Below are 14855 nucleotides of genomic sequence, written 5' to 3' on the forward strand. Positions count from 1 at the left end.
TAGATTTATAGAAATGTATCTATATTAAATAGATCAATTTTTATTATTCATCTAATTTCTAATCCCAGCATTTATTCCTGTATTCATTTTTTGTCACATTTTCCCACAATTTATTTCTTAAATACATTTATTTCTGTATTCTATTCTTTTATTTAAATGTTTTTTAAGGAAACTTTTTAAGTAAATAAGTAGGAGGAAGATGAAGCCCAAATCACAATATTGTGATAAAAATGAAAACAAACACTAAAACAAATTTGAATTAATAAATGTAACAGACAATTAAACAAAAAGGTGAATAAAAATAATAAAAACTCGAGCAGCAATAATAATAGAACATTTTATGTTGTTTTTTTGTAGAATTTGCTGGCATCTTCTTTTATTCATTGAGCCCTCTATGTAGTTTTCTATTTGTTTGGAGTTTTGGCAGTTCAGTCCTCCATATTCTGCAAGTAAATGAAAAAATCTGATCCAACTGGTCTAAACACATAATTTTTGAGTGTATTGTCATCATGCGTGTCTGTCCGTCTGTCTGCTTTGGACAAAAATGTCCCCCTCCGCGAGAAGTAAACTTTAAAGTTCTACTTCAGTTTCAGGACTTATAGGGGAGTTAAAGGCACCGAAACCATCTCCCCATGAGCTGTGGAGCCATATCTCAAAGACCGTTCTTGTACAATAACTGAATGATGAGAGGCTGAAATACTGACTGATAATTTTATATTTACTATGAGCTTCTTCTCCCAACAGTCTGTGAGTCGAACTATTTTCCCATTTTCCAACATCTTCCCAAGAAGTGCAGTGTGCTGTTGCAGGAGAGTTCAGTTTCAGTTAATGACATTTACTACACAGTGGACCCTCTATCTTTCCGTAATCTCTAGTCTGTCTCAACTCTGCATCATGTAATACAGCGGAAATGTCATTTAAATGTCACACAGTGATGCGCAGGAATTAAATGATAACAAACGAAAAAATATACAAAATTAAAATATTCCTCTATTATTCACTGGGATAAAAAGTTGAGGGATTGGACCATATGAGTAACACTTGAAAACAAGCCTGTAGAGCTTCTTAGTGAGAAAATATAAGGGATGGATACATGGATAAACAGAAAACAAGGAAACTCACCACTGCATTCTTCTTTTAAAGCTGTTTTATGCTCCCCCTTTATTGTTCTCTGTCACACAATACGAATCTTTTCCGACTTTATTCTCTTTAGATCCTAGGGTGCATAATGCCCGCCATTAGATCTGCAAGAAGGTATCTGTTCTTTGTGTCTTGTCTGCAGAGCAAGAACAAATGATGAGGCTATCAAGATTGTCCTTGGATTGCCTTCATGTAGTGATGAGTAAAGTCGACACAAAAGGGGTAACATCTGATGTGATCTCTCAAAGCTCCATGGGTAACTGCTGTCTTGTGCTCCTGCTTAGAATTGTTTGGTTTGTGTATGATTTGCAAATGATGTGAAGCTTCCAGCCAACCGGTACTCCTGAGTCACTTTGCTTCTCCAGAGGCCTCCCTGGCTACTGTTACTATACTGTTGCCCCCGAGGCAAATGATAGAAGCTGGCATAAGTTGTCTACTGGGTAGGTTGTAGCACCAGGTTAGTGAGCATGCGTTACCTGCCGGGCAGATTAAAGCACCAGGATGGATTCTGTTGCTTAAAGTGTTTCTCCAGAAGCTGTGATAACTGAGGTATATAGTTGCCTGCCAGGTACACCATGCAGAGGGGTGAGGCTACAGTCACCTTCCAGCAAAAACACTAGCCTCTGGTCTGGGCTAATGTGGATCAGTTCAGTTAACTAAGCAGGTTAGAGCTGGCAGGTGGTTTGAGGTCTAATGTCAATGCTGGTTATTAGTGAAGAGAGCCTGAAAGGTAATACAGGTTGCCACGGTAACAAGAGCTACAGGTCACAGGTGTGTTCTCGCCCTATATTAGTCCGTACCTCTGGATTAGGTAGAGGAGGTAGGCGGTGGGAAGGAGTCCCTGAGGTTAAGTGGAGACAGGTTGCATGTAGTGACAAAAAGAAGGAACTTCTAACAGATGATGAACTGCTGGTACTTCCTTTTTTGTTCCTTTTGGGAGGTAGAAAGCAGACGGGTCTTCTCTGACCAGGTCAGAGTAAGATGGAGGGAGGTAAACTTGTGCTTTAATCAGTCTCGAGTGTGCTCTGTTTTATGTTTTTCATAAAAAGAATGCTGGTAATTTGCCAGGTTCCATCTGAAATTGCTTCTTAGATCCGTCTCTTCACTAACAGGTCGGTTCTGTCAGGGTGTCCGTCTGTAGAGGAAGACAAACACAAAAAAAAACATTAGAATAACCACAGCTTGGCTGATGGACATGGATACTGTTAGTGATATTCATGAGCACAATCTCCAGTCACAGATGGCTATCGGATGGCGTTCAGTTTGGTTGCTTCAGGGAAACTTCCAAGCAACCTGAAAGCCTTTATCAGTGCAAACATAAATAATTAGCATCAGCATCAGCTTCCAAAATGTCACATGGATTACTTAAAGATGCTTTCATAAGCAAGCAACCAATACATTCATACAGTACCATTGAATCACATTTCACAAGAAAAGAATGGAACTTAACAGGACTCCAATGGGACTCAACAGTCGTCCAAACCCCTGGATAAGCTTGCAACAAAGCAGTGTGTTGATATTTTTATGCTAAAATATAAATATCTATATTTATAAATATGTATTTCAATAAAATATTTTTACTACGTGGCCCTGTAAATGGGATGGCTGTCCATGAGAAAGGAAAAAAAGTTCCCTCTGAATCATACATGTAAACCTGATGACATCATCATTTTCACTAAACATGCATGCACCCGACAGTCTGGGAAATATTTTAGTCGAGAAAAAAGCTCATCGACCAACAGATTAAAATGACCATCTCTGACCATCTACACGTTGCTCTTACAGCAAAAACCCCTCCGCTGGGTCTCTTTATATCTCCATCTTCTAACAACAAACAAAACAGGTCTTGAGCACACTGAAAAGATGACATCCAGCTACCGGTCAGGATGTAGAATCTATGCCTGTGTAAGAAGAGATATATTGGCGTCACAGAGGATGAATTACGTCCGGTATACAATGAGGGAGAGTGGAAGATGATATAGATGATTAAGAAAAAGCAGCGGTTTTGAGTAACGTCATACAGAGCTGGTCTGTCTTAGATTGTGATTATCAATTGATCTTCAGTTTTTTTAATCCATGTTCAACGTGTTAAAGGGGAAGTTAGTTTTTTTTTAAACCTGGACCTTATTTCTGGCATGAAATACGTTCATCTACTCACCGATAACAGTTTGGTGAAAGACGGCGTTCTTCGGACGCAGCTCTGAACTAACAGTTGAATAGTACATGTTCAGTCATTCATTCGTCTTAAAGTATTGGTGAAATAAAGACAGATAATGCCTTATTTAGAGGCTGTATTGTTGATTCCCCGGTTCATTCCCATTATATGGATATACGCGGATCTCGAGTGATCTAAATAGACTAAATAGACTTTCACCAAACTGTTATCAGTGAGTAGATGAACGTATTTTAAGGTCCAGATTTAAAAAAAAAAAAAAACTTCCCCTTTAAATAAGATTAAAAGAACGTCAACGCAGTCTGAAATACAAACAGAAATACAAGGGCGGACTGTTGCCTTGGTGCATAAAAAGCATGATTTACTTGATACAACTGTTTTTGTGAGGATTTTTGTCATGCCATACTTAGACCTGCTGACAGTTTTATCTAGCTGTTTAAACACACATCAAATGGGTTTGATATACATTTTTATCCATTTTGACCTGATTATATCCCAAATTCAAATGTTCAGAGCTTTAATAGATCAATTTATGATTCATGTACCGATTTATTTGCTATCACTTGCCATTCCCCTCTGCTATTTATGAGGGAACTAAACTTACAACATGAGGTTGAACGCCTTCCTTCAGAGACATCCATCCATCCATCCATTTTCTATACCCGCTTAATCCAATTGAGGGCATGGAGCCTATCCCAGCTGTCATCGGGCAGGGAACACCCTGGACAGGTCACCAGTCCATCACAGGACCACACAGGGACAAATGAGACACACAATCACTCCTAGGGACAATTTAGAGTCACCAATTAACCTAACATGCCTGTTTTTGGACGGTGGGAGGAAGCCGGAGTACTCGGAGAGAAACTACGCATACACGGAGAGAATATGCAAACTCAACACATAAAGAGCCGGGATTTGAAAGCTCTTGTTGTGAGGCGACGGTGCTAACCAGCACAGTACCATGCAGCCCTTCTTAAGAGACATCAACAGCAAAATAAAAGTATTGAAAATCAGTGTAAAATCGTAATTACATGTAGAAGTGCAAAATATTTCCTCTCTGCAACAATAATACTACCTAAAATCACAAGTAAGCATGTCTGTAACTGTGATGATTAATAAAACATGAGAGTGATTACAGCAAAAGTGACAGTTCAATATGTGTTTCTGCATGCACCAGTCAGCAACAGCATCAAAGTCACTGACAGGTAAAGTTTAGATCTTGCATCTATTTTTTTTACAGATTATATTTGAAGAACGTACGGACATTCAAAGGGCACAGGTGATCTGTTGTCTCCATCCCAGTAGGACGCTGTCAGTTGGTCTTTGGTCAGAGCTCTTTTGGTTGCGACCTACAGAATATAAGTAAAATGGTCATAATATCATGTCTAGGGATGGTAATCGAAAACCGGTTCTTGTTGAGAACCGGTTCCCAGTGTTTCAATTCCTTGGAATCGTTTTGCAATTTTGCAAACGATTCCCTTATCGATTCCAGTAGGCGCGAGTGCAGAAAGCAGCCAACAGTAAACATGGCGCGGTACAAACGCTTGAAAGTTTGGTTACACTTCCCTAAAAAGACGACAACAGGGTAACTTGCAAAGTGAATATTTCACCAAAGGGAGGAAATACTACCAACATGCAGTAACTATGAATGAATGTCGCGTTTTCGATCTGCTCCGGACTAACGTTGGTGAATCTCAACCCAGCAGCAGCAACGTTAGCATGTCCTCGGCTAACACTACAGGTAACTAACTAACTTACAAACACTGCCTATCATGTTAGCGCCCTTTGCCTCATTGTAAAACCTGCTATTAGTAACGGTTAACGTTAAATTAATGCCTTCTCATGCATTACATTTAGATGACCATCACTAGAGACAGAGTCTGAGTGGCTCAGAGCCAGAGGCTGGTGGTACTACCCACAGTTCACATCTACCTCCAGCTTCTCCTTTCACCAGAGCAGGGAAGAGTTAAATTACTCAGGCCATGACAGACGAATGTGGACCTCACCGTTGTTGGGTTTGTAAGGTCATGACTCGTGTTACTTCTAAACTAAACAAAGTTGATGCCAATCGACCGTTTTTCCCCCAAATGAGAATCGATAAGGGAATCGATAAAGAACCGAATCGTGAAGCAGGATCGAAAATGGAATTGGAATCGTAAAAATCTTATCAATTCCCATCCCTAATCAGGTCTGATCGGTATGTTAGAACTGCTCTGTGGTGGAGACGGACGCAGTGACAAACAAATATGGAGGGTTCATTCTGCAACAAAAGCCGCAGAACTTGTTCAGTCTGCAAAGCTGCTACTGTATGGAAAATCTATTTGAATGCACATAATGTACACTCACACAGGAGTGCATACACACACAAACACAAACTCACTATCCCTGGAAATCTTTCTCTATCTGTGCAAGCTGCTTCTAGGCTCCTTGTCCTTGTCGGACTCACAGCTCTTTATGACGCTTTAATATAACGTTTGTTCCCTGCATAAAACCCATCACCCCTCATCTCCACAACAATCATTTTAGTCAAGCTTTGTCCTCCATTTTTAAAAGCATTATACATAAATGAAGGCTGAGGCCCAAGGATGCTGTTAGTGCCACTTGTTGAAGCCCTAACAACTTAAAGAGTAGACATACATTCTTAGACTTAATGAAATCATTCTAACATTACACTCACCTGCTTACAAGGAACAAGTTCATCTGTCAACTAAACTGGGGCCAGACTAGTATGCTGGTTAAAATTACACCTCATCACAGTAATTGTCTTCAAAACACATAGAACCATCCAAGGCAAACAGGTGAGAACACAAAAGGGATGTAATTAACCATCAGCAGGAAACGACAAATGACAGAGGCACTGAGATTAATCTTATGAAAGCAGGCCAAAGGAGAGAGAAGCAGGAATGAGGGTAGAGTCGTTTCATACAATATGCATCACCCTGAAAGCAGGCAGGAGGATGAGTTCCATCCCCCACCAGCCACAGTGACAGATGTACAGTGTTGGCCGCAATAGAAACTAACTAGAAATACCGTACAAGTGTTAGAAAGTGAAAAGAGCTGATGGCTGCCTGCCAGTTTGACAGTGAAAGAACAAAAAAAAAGAGACCACTGGTCACAAACTTACCAGTATCTGGCGACAGGGGAAAGAGATTTCAATTGCTCTCCAAATTCTGTCTTTTTCTCTCCGTCTCTTATTTCATATGTATCAATGATAATATGTGTGTCCACAGCCCAACATATTTTGTTCTTCTTTCTACGATCAAAATACATTAATGAACACCATTCTTGCTCATACTGAACCCAAGCACAAGAGGTAGGGAGGAGAGATTAGATAGTATTAGAACATATTTAAAGGTGCACTGTGTAACTGTAGGGGCGGCTGTAGGAGAAAAAACAGTCGCCCACCAAACGGAGGGTCGGTGGTTCGACTCTGGCTTCCCTGGGTCACTTGTTGAAGCATCCTTGTCAAAGCGTCCATGGGCAAGACCCTGAACCCCACGTTGCCTATCGATGCATCCATCGATGTATGAATGTGTGTGACTATAGAAGGAATGTATAGCCCTTCGTAAAGCTAAAACTGCTTATTATTCATCATTGATAGAAGAGAATAAGAACAATCCCAAGTTTTTTTTCAGCACTGTAGCCAGGCTGACAAAGAGTCCGAGCTCTGTTGAGCCAGGTTTTCCTTTAACTCTCAGCAGTGATTATTTCATGAGCTTCTTTATCAATAAAATTGTTTCTATTAGAGAGAAGATTGATGGAGTCCTTCCCACTATTATCAGTGATGTATCATCAAGTACAGCAGCTTTAGAAGTATCTTTAGAGCCTGATTTGTATTTAGACGGCTTCTGTCCAGTTGATCTCTCTGAACTAACAACAGCAATAGTGTCTTCCCAACCAGACTGTTCAAGGAGGTTTTCCCATTAATTGACACTTCCATATTGGATTTGATCAATCTGTCTTTGTTGACAGGATATGTACCTCAGCCTTTTAAGGTTTCTGTAATTAAACCTTTACTTAAAAAACCTACTCTTGATTCAGAAGTGTTAGCTAATTATAGACCTATATTCAATCTCCCTTTTATGTCTAAAGTTCTTGAAAAAATAGTTGCAGCTCAGCTTTGTGATCATTTACATAGAAATAATCTGTTTGAAGAGTTTCAGTCAGGATTCAGAGTGCATCATAGCACAGAAACGGCACTGGTGAAAGTTACCAATGATCTCCTCTTAGCCTCTGATAGCGGACTTGTGTCTGTGCTTGTCCTGTTGGATCTCGGTGCTGCATTTGATATGGTTGATCACAGTATCTTATTACAGAGACTTGAACATGTTATTGGGATTAAAGGAGCTGCATTAGGCTGGTTTAAGTCATATTTATCTGATAGATTTCAGTTTGTCCTTGTAAATGAAGAATCTTCCTCACACACCAGAGTAAGTCATGGAGTTCCTCAGGGTTCTGTGCTTGGACCGATTCTTTTCACTTTATACATGCTTCCATTAGGTAACATTATTAAACAGCATGGCATAAGTTTCCATTGCTATGCTGATGATACTCAGTTGTACTTATCTATAAAACCAGATGAACCCAATAGGTTGGTCCGACTACAAGCATGTCTTAAAGACATAAAGACCTGGATGACTCAGAACTGTCTGCTTCTAAATTCAGACAAAACTGAAGTCGCGCTTCAGGGAGAAATTGTCTAGCTATATAGTTACTCTAGATGGTATTTCCTTGGCTTCTAGTTCTACAGCGAGGAACCTTGGAGTTATTTTTGACCAGAATTTGTCATTTGACTCGCATATAAAACTGGTTTCTAGGACTGCTTTCTTTCATCTTCGCAATATTGTTAAAATCAGGAACATCTTGTCTCAGAGTGATGCAGAAAAACTAGTCCATGCATTTGTTACTTCAAGATTGGACTACTGTAATTCTTTATTATTGGGCTGTCCCACATATTCTCTGAAAAGCCTTCAGTTGATCCAAAATGCTGCAGCCAGAGTTCTGATGAGAACTAACAGGAGTGATCATATTTCTCCAGTTTTAGCTTCTCTTCATTATCTCCCTGTTAAATTCAGAATAGAATTTAAGATTCTTCTTCTCACATATAAAGCTCTTAATGACCAAGCTCCATCATATCTTAAAGATCTCATTATAAGATATTTTCCTAACAGAGAACTTTGCTCTCAAACTGCAGGTTTACTTGTGGTTCCTAGAGTTTCTAAAAGTAGAATGGGAGGTAGAGCCTTCAGTTATCAGGCCCCTCTCTTGTGGAATAAGCTGCCAGCAGACACCCTTTCCACTAAGACCAGGCTTAAAACTTTACTTTTTGATAAAGCTTATAGTTAGGGATGGCTCAGGTGATCCTGAAACATTCCATAGTTAAGCTGCTATAGGCCTAGACTGCTGGGGGAGCTCATCTGTCACACCTTTCCTCACTTTACTCTCTTTTTCCCTTGTTTAATTTCTCAAATGATATTATGTACATGTGACATTATTGTGGTCATTAACTCGTGTTTCCCTGTTCCAACAGATATCCTTTGAATGGTGTTACAGTGTTTTTTTCCCCCTCTTTTCTGTCTTCTCAAACCCTAGCTGGTCGAGGCGGATGGCCACCCTTCCTGAGTCTGGTTCTGCCAGAGGTTTCTTCCTGTTAAAAGGGAGTCGTTCCTTTCTACAGTCTCCTCAGGCACGCTCAGGATGGGAGATTGGACTGAAGACAAGTTTTGGTGCAATCTGTTGGTTTCCTTAGCTAGGAAATTGTTTTTGAATTGGCTCTATATGAATGAATTGGATTATTTCATAAATAATTATGATCACAATGAATTGAATTCCAATTGGCTTGAATTGGACTTTATTATTTAAGTGCCTTGAGATGACATTTGTTGTATTTGGCGCTATATAAATAAAAATTAATTGAATTGAATAGACTAAGACATGCTGTGTGTGTGAAACGCTATACAAGTACAGTCCATTTACCATTTAACTGTAATAATCAACTAAATCTATCAACAGAATGTGAGAACAAATTAACTATAACATACCAAAGATAGCAGCTAGCACTGACTTGTATCTCTGTGCAGTACCAGTTTGAAACTAATTGAGATGGGGTAGTGAGTCCCGTAGCGTCCAGTTAGCCCACGGCCAAATAGGAGAAAAGAACTAGTGTACTAGTACAATGCTTCTCTTATTCAGTTTATGATTCCAGCCTTAATGCTGACAGACAGATAATTGATGACTGAATCCATAAACACAACAATGGCTGAAGGTCTTGACAATCTTTAAAGAGCAAGTTAAACAGGACAGCTGACCATATTTTTTTTTCTTTATTCAGTGTCTTATCAGCCACACACAGCAGTCAGAGCGCTCTCAGTTTGGAGAATCAGGGAGAAATTGTCAAGAAGAAGCTGAGCTGACAGCTGCTCAGAACAGTGACACAGAAGGAAAAATGTTTACCACGGAAAACTATCATAAATATCATAGCGGTTCTAGGTGTGCACGTGTTTTATTTGTCACCGTTTTCTCCTCTGTAGTAATACCTATAATACTAGAATCTTGCAAAAAAAAAAAAGTCCTTGTTTTCAGTTTGATCCTAATTCAAAAACAATTATTAGCTTTTTCTTTGTGAGACAGAGGGGGGGCTACTTAAGCCGCATTCGGACAGAGCAGTTCTAAGAACGGTCCACCTCTAAATCCGTTCTATGAACTGCCCTTCCACAGGGGAACTGTTTCATTTTGCATTCGAACATGAGTCGTGACCTTGATAGGGACTGATGTGACGCAACCGTCTGCGACAGTAACGTGTTACTTTAGCGCCACACTCAACAACAAAACAAAACCCGCAAAAAGTAAGGAGAGAAGGAAAAAACACCACCAAGAAGCTATCGTGTTCATGGTCTGCTTGATGGTAATATTAATCATGGACGATCACATCGGGCGTCTAACATCGAGGCTGGAAGAGCATACAGAGAGTCAGGAGACGAAGAATCGAGCGGCAGGCGATACTGCTTCATTTCATGAAGGAAGGAGAGCAGAGCGCCGCAGACAAAGGAGACGGCGTGTAAGTTTAACTTAATAAACACGCGCCAGTTGTGTCCGTGTCGTATGAGTAAACATTTCAGCCGTTATTCTACTGTTTGCGTTGAGGAGATTAGGAACATGAAGAAGCAGAAATCTGACAAGGGGCGTAGCTACCAATCACCAAACACCTACGTCAGATGTGTTCCTATGGAACCCAGAAAAGACCCTGCCTCGGAGAAGGAGCTAAAATGGACAGTATGTGACTGAAAGGTCATCCTTAAAATGGAGTATCGTTTTTGTGGGTCCCAGAGCTATAGAGTAATACAGAGTTACGACAAGCTTTGATGTCGCCGCTATGCTGTCACGTGGTTCATGTAAGCCTCAATAGTTCCAAACGTCACAGCGCTGTCAGTCAGTTTGAACGGGTCTTAGTGGGAAGAAGCACAAAAACGACAACTTTAAAGGGGAACTGCGGTATTTTCAACATTAAGCCTCTTTTATTTGACATTTTGTACTGGATGTTCGTTGATATTACTCCGCCACCGCTAAGAAAATAGTGCGAGCATGAACGAGCTGCCAAATAAAACACGACAGACGCAACTTTTCGCAACGAAATTTGATATGGATTACCAGTGCACACCAGGAACCACTCCAGTTGATTATTTTGAAAACGGACATTTATTGTGCTTTTACGGACCTTTTTGGACATGCGCATGACTTGCCATTCTGAAGCAGGTTGAGAAGAATCAAAATTAGGCAAATACCGGAGACAGCAGTAAACATCAAAAAAGCGGTGAGGGGGGTTCTAAAACACTGCAGACGACTCAGAAAAGAGGCTTAATGTTGAAAATACCGCAGTTCCCCTTTAACATTTACGACGCAATTTTTGGTAAATATTGACCAATAATGTGCATTGATTACTACACTGACTATTTTGTATTTTGTCAACGTTTTTCTTTTTTGGAGCGGCAGAAACACATTTATTTTAAATGGTAGAGGGTACCCCTGCATGCTAGCAGGGGACAGCTATACCTTATCCTCCTTTATACTTAAATCATGCCAGTGGTTCAGCTTACTTTCAGATATAGATCCTTCAACAAAGCATGATATTACTGTCTGTTCCCAGGATTTTTTCCTGTTGTCCCAAACACCATCTGTAGAAGATGTCATTCAGTCTGTCTGCTCTCTCTGGTGTCAGATGGAAAATAAGCTGAATGGCAAAGCTGAGCTAAATAAATTATTTTAAAGAAGCTTTAAATGACTTGGAGGGAAATATGTGGCTGTGGATGCTTTGACTGATGAGTTGACGGATGAATTCTTCTTTTCTCTAGAAGACATAATTGTTCTACATTTCATTTTTTGATTTTCATGTGAACTGAATACACGTATCTGTAACCCTGTTTATTGTGCTTCAAGCCAGAAAACTATTGTAAAATATTAATTCATTGATTAAAATATGAATCTAAAAACTTTTTTTCTGGTTAAAACCATATTAAATGACAAAATAAATGAGTCAGTTGTGCAAACATAAACAGATATCAACCAAACATTTTATTATAAAATGTCATCATGGAAAATGTAAAACAAGCCTTAATAAAAAAGTTTATTTACTGCTATTTATACTGTTAGGTAAATCAATCTGTAACAATGAACTGTATTTGATCAAATTTATGGGTTTGGACATTGTAGAAATGTGCTGAAGCCCTAATGAGGGATCCGTGGCAGCAGCGACCACCACACCTGCTGACCTCCCTGACAGAGAAATTCATAAATTCATTATCACAGCTGCAAAGTCATGCTGAAAAAAACTTACTTAATTAGTTAAAGACCAGTCAGCTACTGCCTCACAATGCCATAAAATTTTGGAATTTCATCAACTTACCGGAGAAAATACTTCAGAAATACCAAAATGTATTAAATGTATTATTACTATAGGCCTATAATAGTATTTTGGTAATGTTTTAAAACCTAACAATCAAAACAACTTTACACAATATCACCTGACAATAAAAAGTTAACGGACTTTAGTGAAATGATCACATTAATTACCTCACGTTAGCCTCCGTTACCAAGCTTTCAGTTAGGTCCCTAAATCCATTACATTTTTAACATCAACATCGACATTTCATGCAAACCAAATGTAAAAATAACGATGTCTAACAGTATACTTCTGAAAGATAATGCTTAAAAATTTAAAAAACGTTTAAAATGCTGTTATTTCATTAACTTACAAGTAATTGTTCTTGACGAGCAATCGAGATCAACGGAGCTGCGTCTCTTGTTTGGAATTATTGGCGTCTCCGTGACCCACGTGACTTCCGCATTCCTTTCTTTCTATAGGTCTATGTGTCGCCACTCTCTTTTTACACCACTCTGGATGGACCCAAAAGAAAAAAATTGCTGAACAATAGCAACTAATGCAAAGACTTAGTCTAGAACTTTTCTGTTTTTCTTTTCTTTTAACAATGACACAACTACACAGTAACTGCAGTCACATTCTTCAACATCAATCAGATAATAGAGGCAAAAATTATGCGCAGGAATGTTATTGCCAATATGCAAAAGGGGAAAAATTCCCAGTAACTTTTTTAAATCCAGCATTGTTGAACATTCTGTACACCTACCAATCTGACCTTTGTAAGGGGAAGTTAGTCAACAGACCATCACACTGTTATGTTTACTGTGTCCAAGCACGCTGACTCATCTACTGTCAGTAGAAATGCACATTGACCTACTGCCTGTTTTGCTGCATATAGACATGAAGTCGTACAGTAGCTCAGCTTTTTTTCTTCATTCATGGTGATTCCTCAGTGATTTTGGATGTGGGAATATTTGGAACCTAGAAAACAGACATCACCCATCCTACACACACTGTAGGTATTCAATCACGTGTGTGTGTGTGTGTGTGTGTGTGTGTGTGTGTTGAAGTGTTACACTACTCAGACCCCTCATGTTAACAGTTTAACATTTACTGACAAGATATACATGCGCTCCCAGTAGCTGGGATGTAAAATTAGGATCATATGCTTGTTAGAGCATGTGTTACATGTCAGAGAAATGTATCATACAGTGCATGCAAAGTAGAGGGAAGAAAAGAAAGCCGTGGGATGCTAGGAAACTGGTGCAGCCGTTTTTGCAGTGCTGATAGCTGTATGAATGTACACACCAAACACCAGGCATGTATGAAAAAGGGAAATTAAATACAAATATTTCATTACCTTACAGCAATTTTGTCAATTATTTTAAATATCATAGTTAAAGGGACACTGTGTAATATATTAAGTAACTTATTAGCTCAAATCAACATATTCATTCATAAATTAGTCCTCATTGGTGTAAAATTATTTCTGTCAACAATCTCACTTATCTTCCTGAGCGAAGAATCACTTGTCTGTATCTACATAGAGCGGGCAAGCTCTATGGAGGCTGCCATGTCCTTCCGGTCTATGAAAAACAACGAAGTGCCGAGAGGGACATAAAGCACTTCGAATCGCGTTTTCCCCAACGCCAGGCCTGATAGCGGAAATGATGTCATTTTGACGTCACGTTTGCACGCAGGTATAAACAGAGCCAGTCTACGCCATTAGACATTCTCTGGTATAAACCAGCCTGAACGGCATGCACTTTTGTTCGCAATGAAAGACCATAGTTATGCCACGCCACAGGAGAAGGGATCCTCATTGCCAAAAAAGCGAAAAAGAGAATCTTGACACATACCACCTGCCGTAGTTCAACAAGTTGCAACGCACATTTGAAAACGCGAGGCGGTAGAGAGCAAATTCATTCGACTTTGCAAAATAAAATTGCACCACTAGATGGGGGAAGAAATAATTTGATGTATTTAAAAGGACTTCATTCTAAGATACCAATTCTTGTCAGTGATATATTGTCTTCATTTTATTTTTGAGGTGTTCGGATTTTCAGCACTTTCTACAATTTAAGGTCCACAGAGCTGCTTTTTTAAAAAAAAATTTTATTCAAATCTCAGGACCAATAGAAAGCACTAAGTTAAATTTGAAGCTTTAATAAGCCACATGCTTAACCTGTCTCGATCAACTTTAATCTGTTCGTCAGACTGATCAATCTGTATCAAAAACATTGTCTGCTTTTTTAAAATTAAGAAATTATTTTAGTTCCCTAAAGACTGGCTGTCTGGTGCTCTTTGCTTTGTTGAGGTTACAGTTAAAAAAAACAACATTTTGTAGTAAGAAGCTAGTCACAGATAATTCTACTTTTAGTCAGGGCTGGGCCTGCATTGGAACTCCTTGATACATGGGAACTGAAATTTCTCAAATACTGACATTCATAGTTTCCAAAGTGGCCAAAGCTGTAATTTGGAGGCCTTTAGACACAAATCTTTCAGTCTCACAAATAGATATAAGCTGATTCTGGTCTTGTTCCTGTTTTATTGTGAAGCTTCTTAGCTGAAGAAAAAGTTTTTTTTTGGTGGAGTAAAACCTAGTAGTTTGCTCCTTCCGTGCTGCAAGGCATAGATTCACATGCAGTGAATACAGCGCACCGCTAT

The 14855-nt window shown here is 39.3% G+C and overlaps 1 protein-coding gene across 1 annotated transcript in view; it reads right to left on the reverse strand.

The window, feature by feature from the left end:
• The window catches only part of LOC142370742 (thyroid hormone receptor alpha), a 144086-nt gene that overhangs the window by 81470 nt on the left and 47761 nt on the right, over positions 1–14855 (reverse strand). Inside the window, exon 2 of the mRNA XM_075453174.1 lies at positions 1123–2275. The gene's annotated coding sequence lies outside the window, so the exon portion shown is untranslated. The remainder of the gene's footprint in view (positions 1–1122; positions 2276–14855) is intronic.

This window comes from Odontesthes bonariensis, chromosome 21, assembly GCF_027942865.1.
Source record: "Odontesthes bonariensis isolate fOdoBon6 chromosome 21, fOdoBon6.hap1, whole genome shotgun sequence".
NCBI classification, from domain to species: Eukaryota; Metazoa; Chordata; class Actinopteri; order Atheriniformes; family Atherinopsidae; genus Odontesthes; species Odontesthes bonariensis.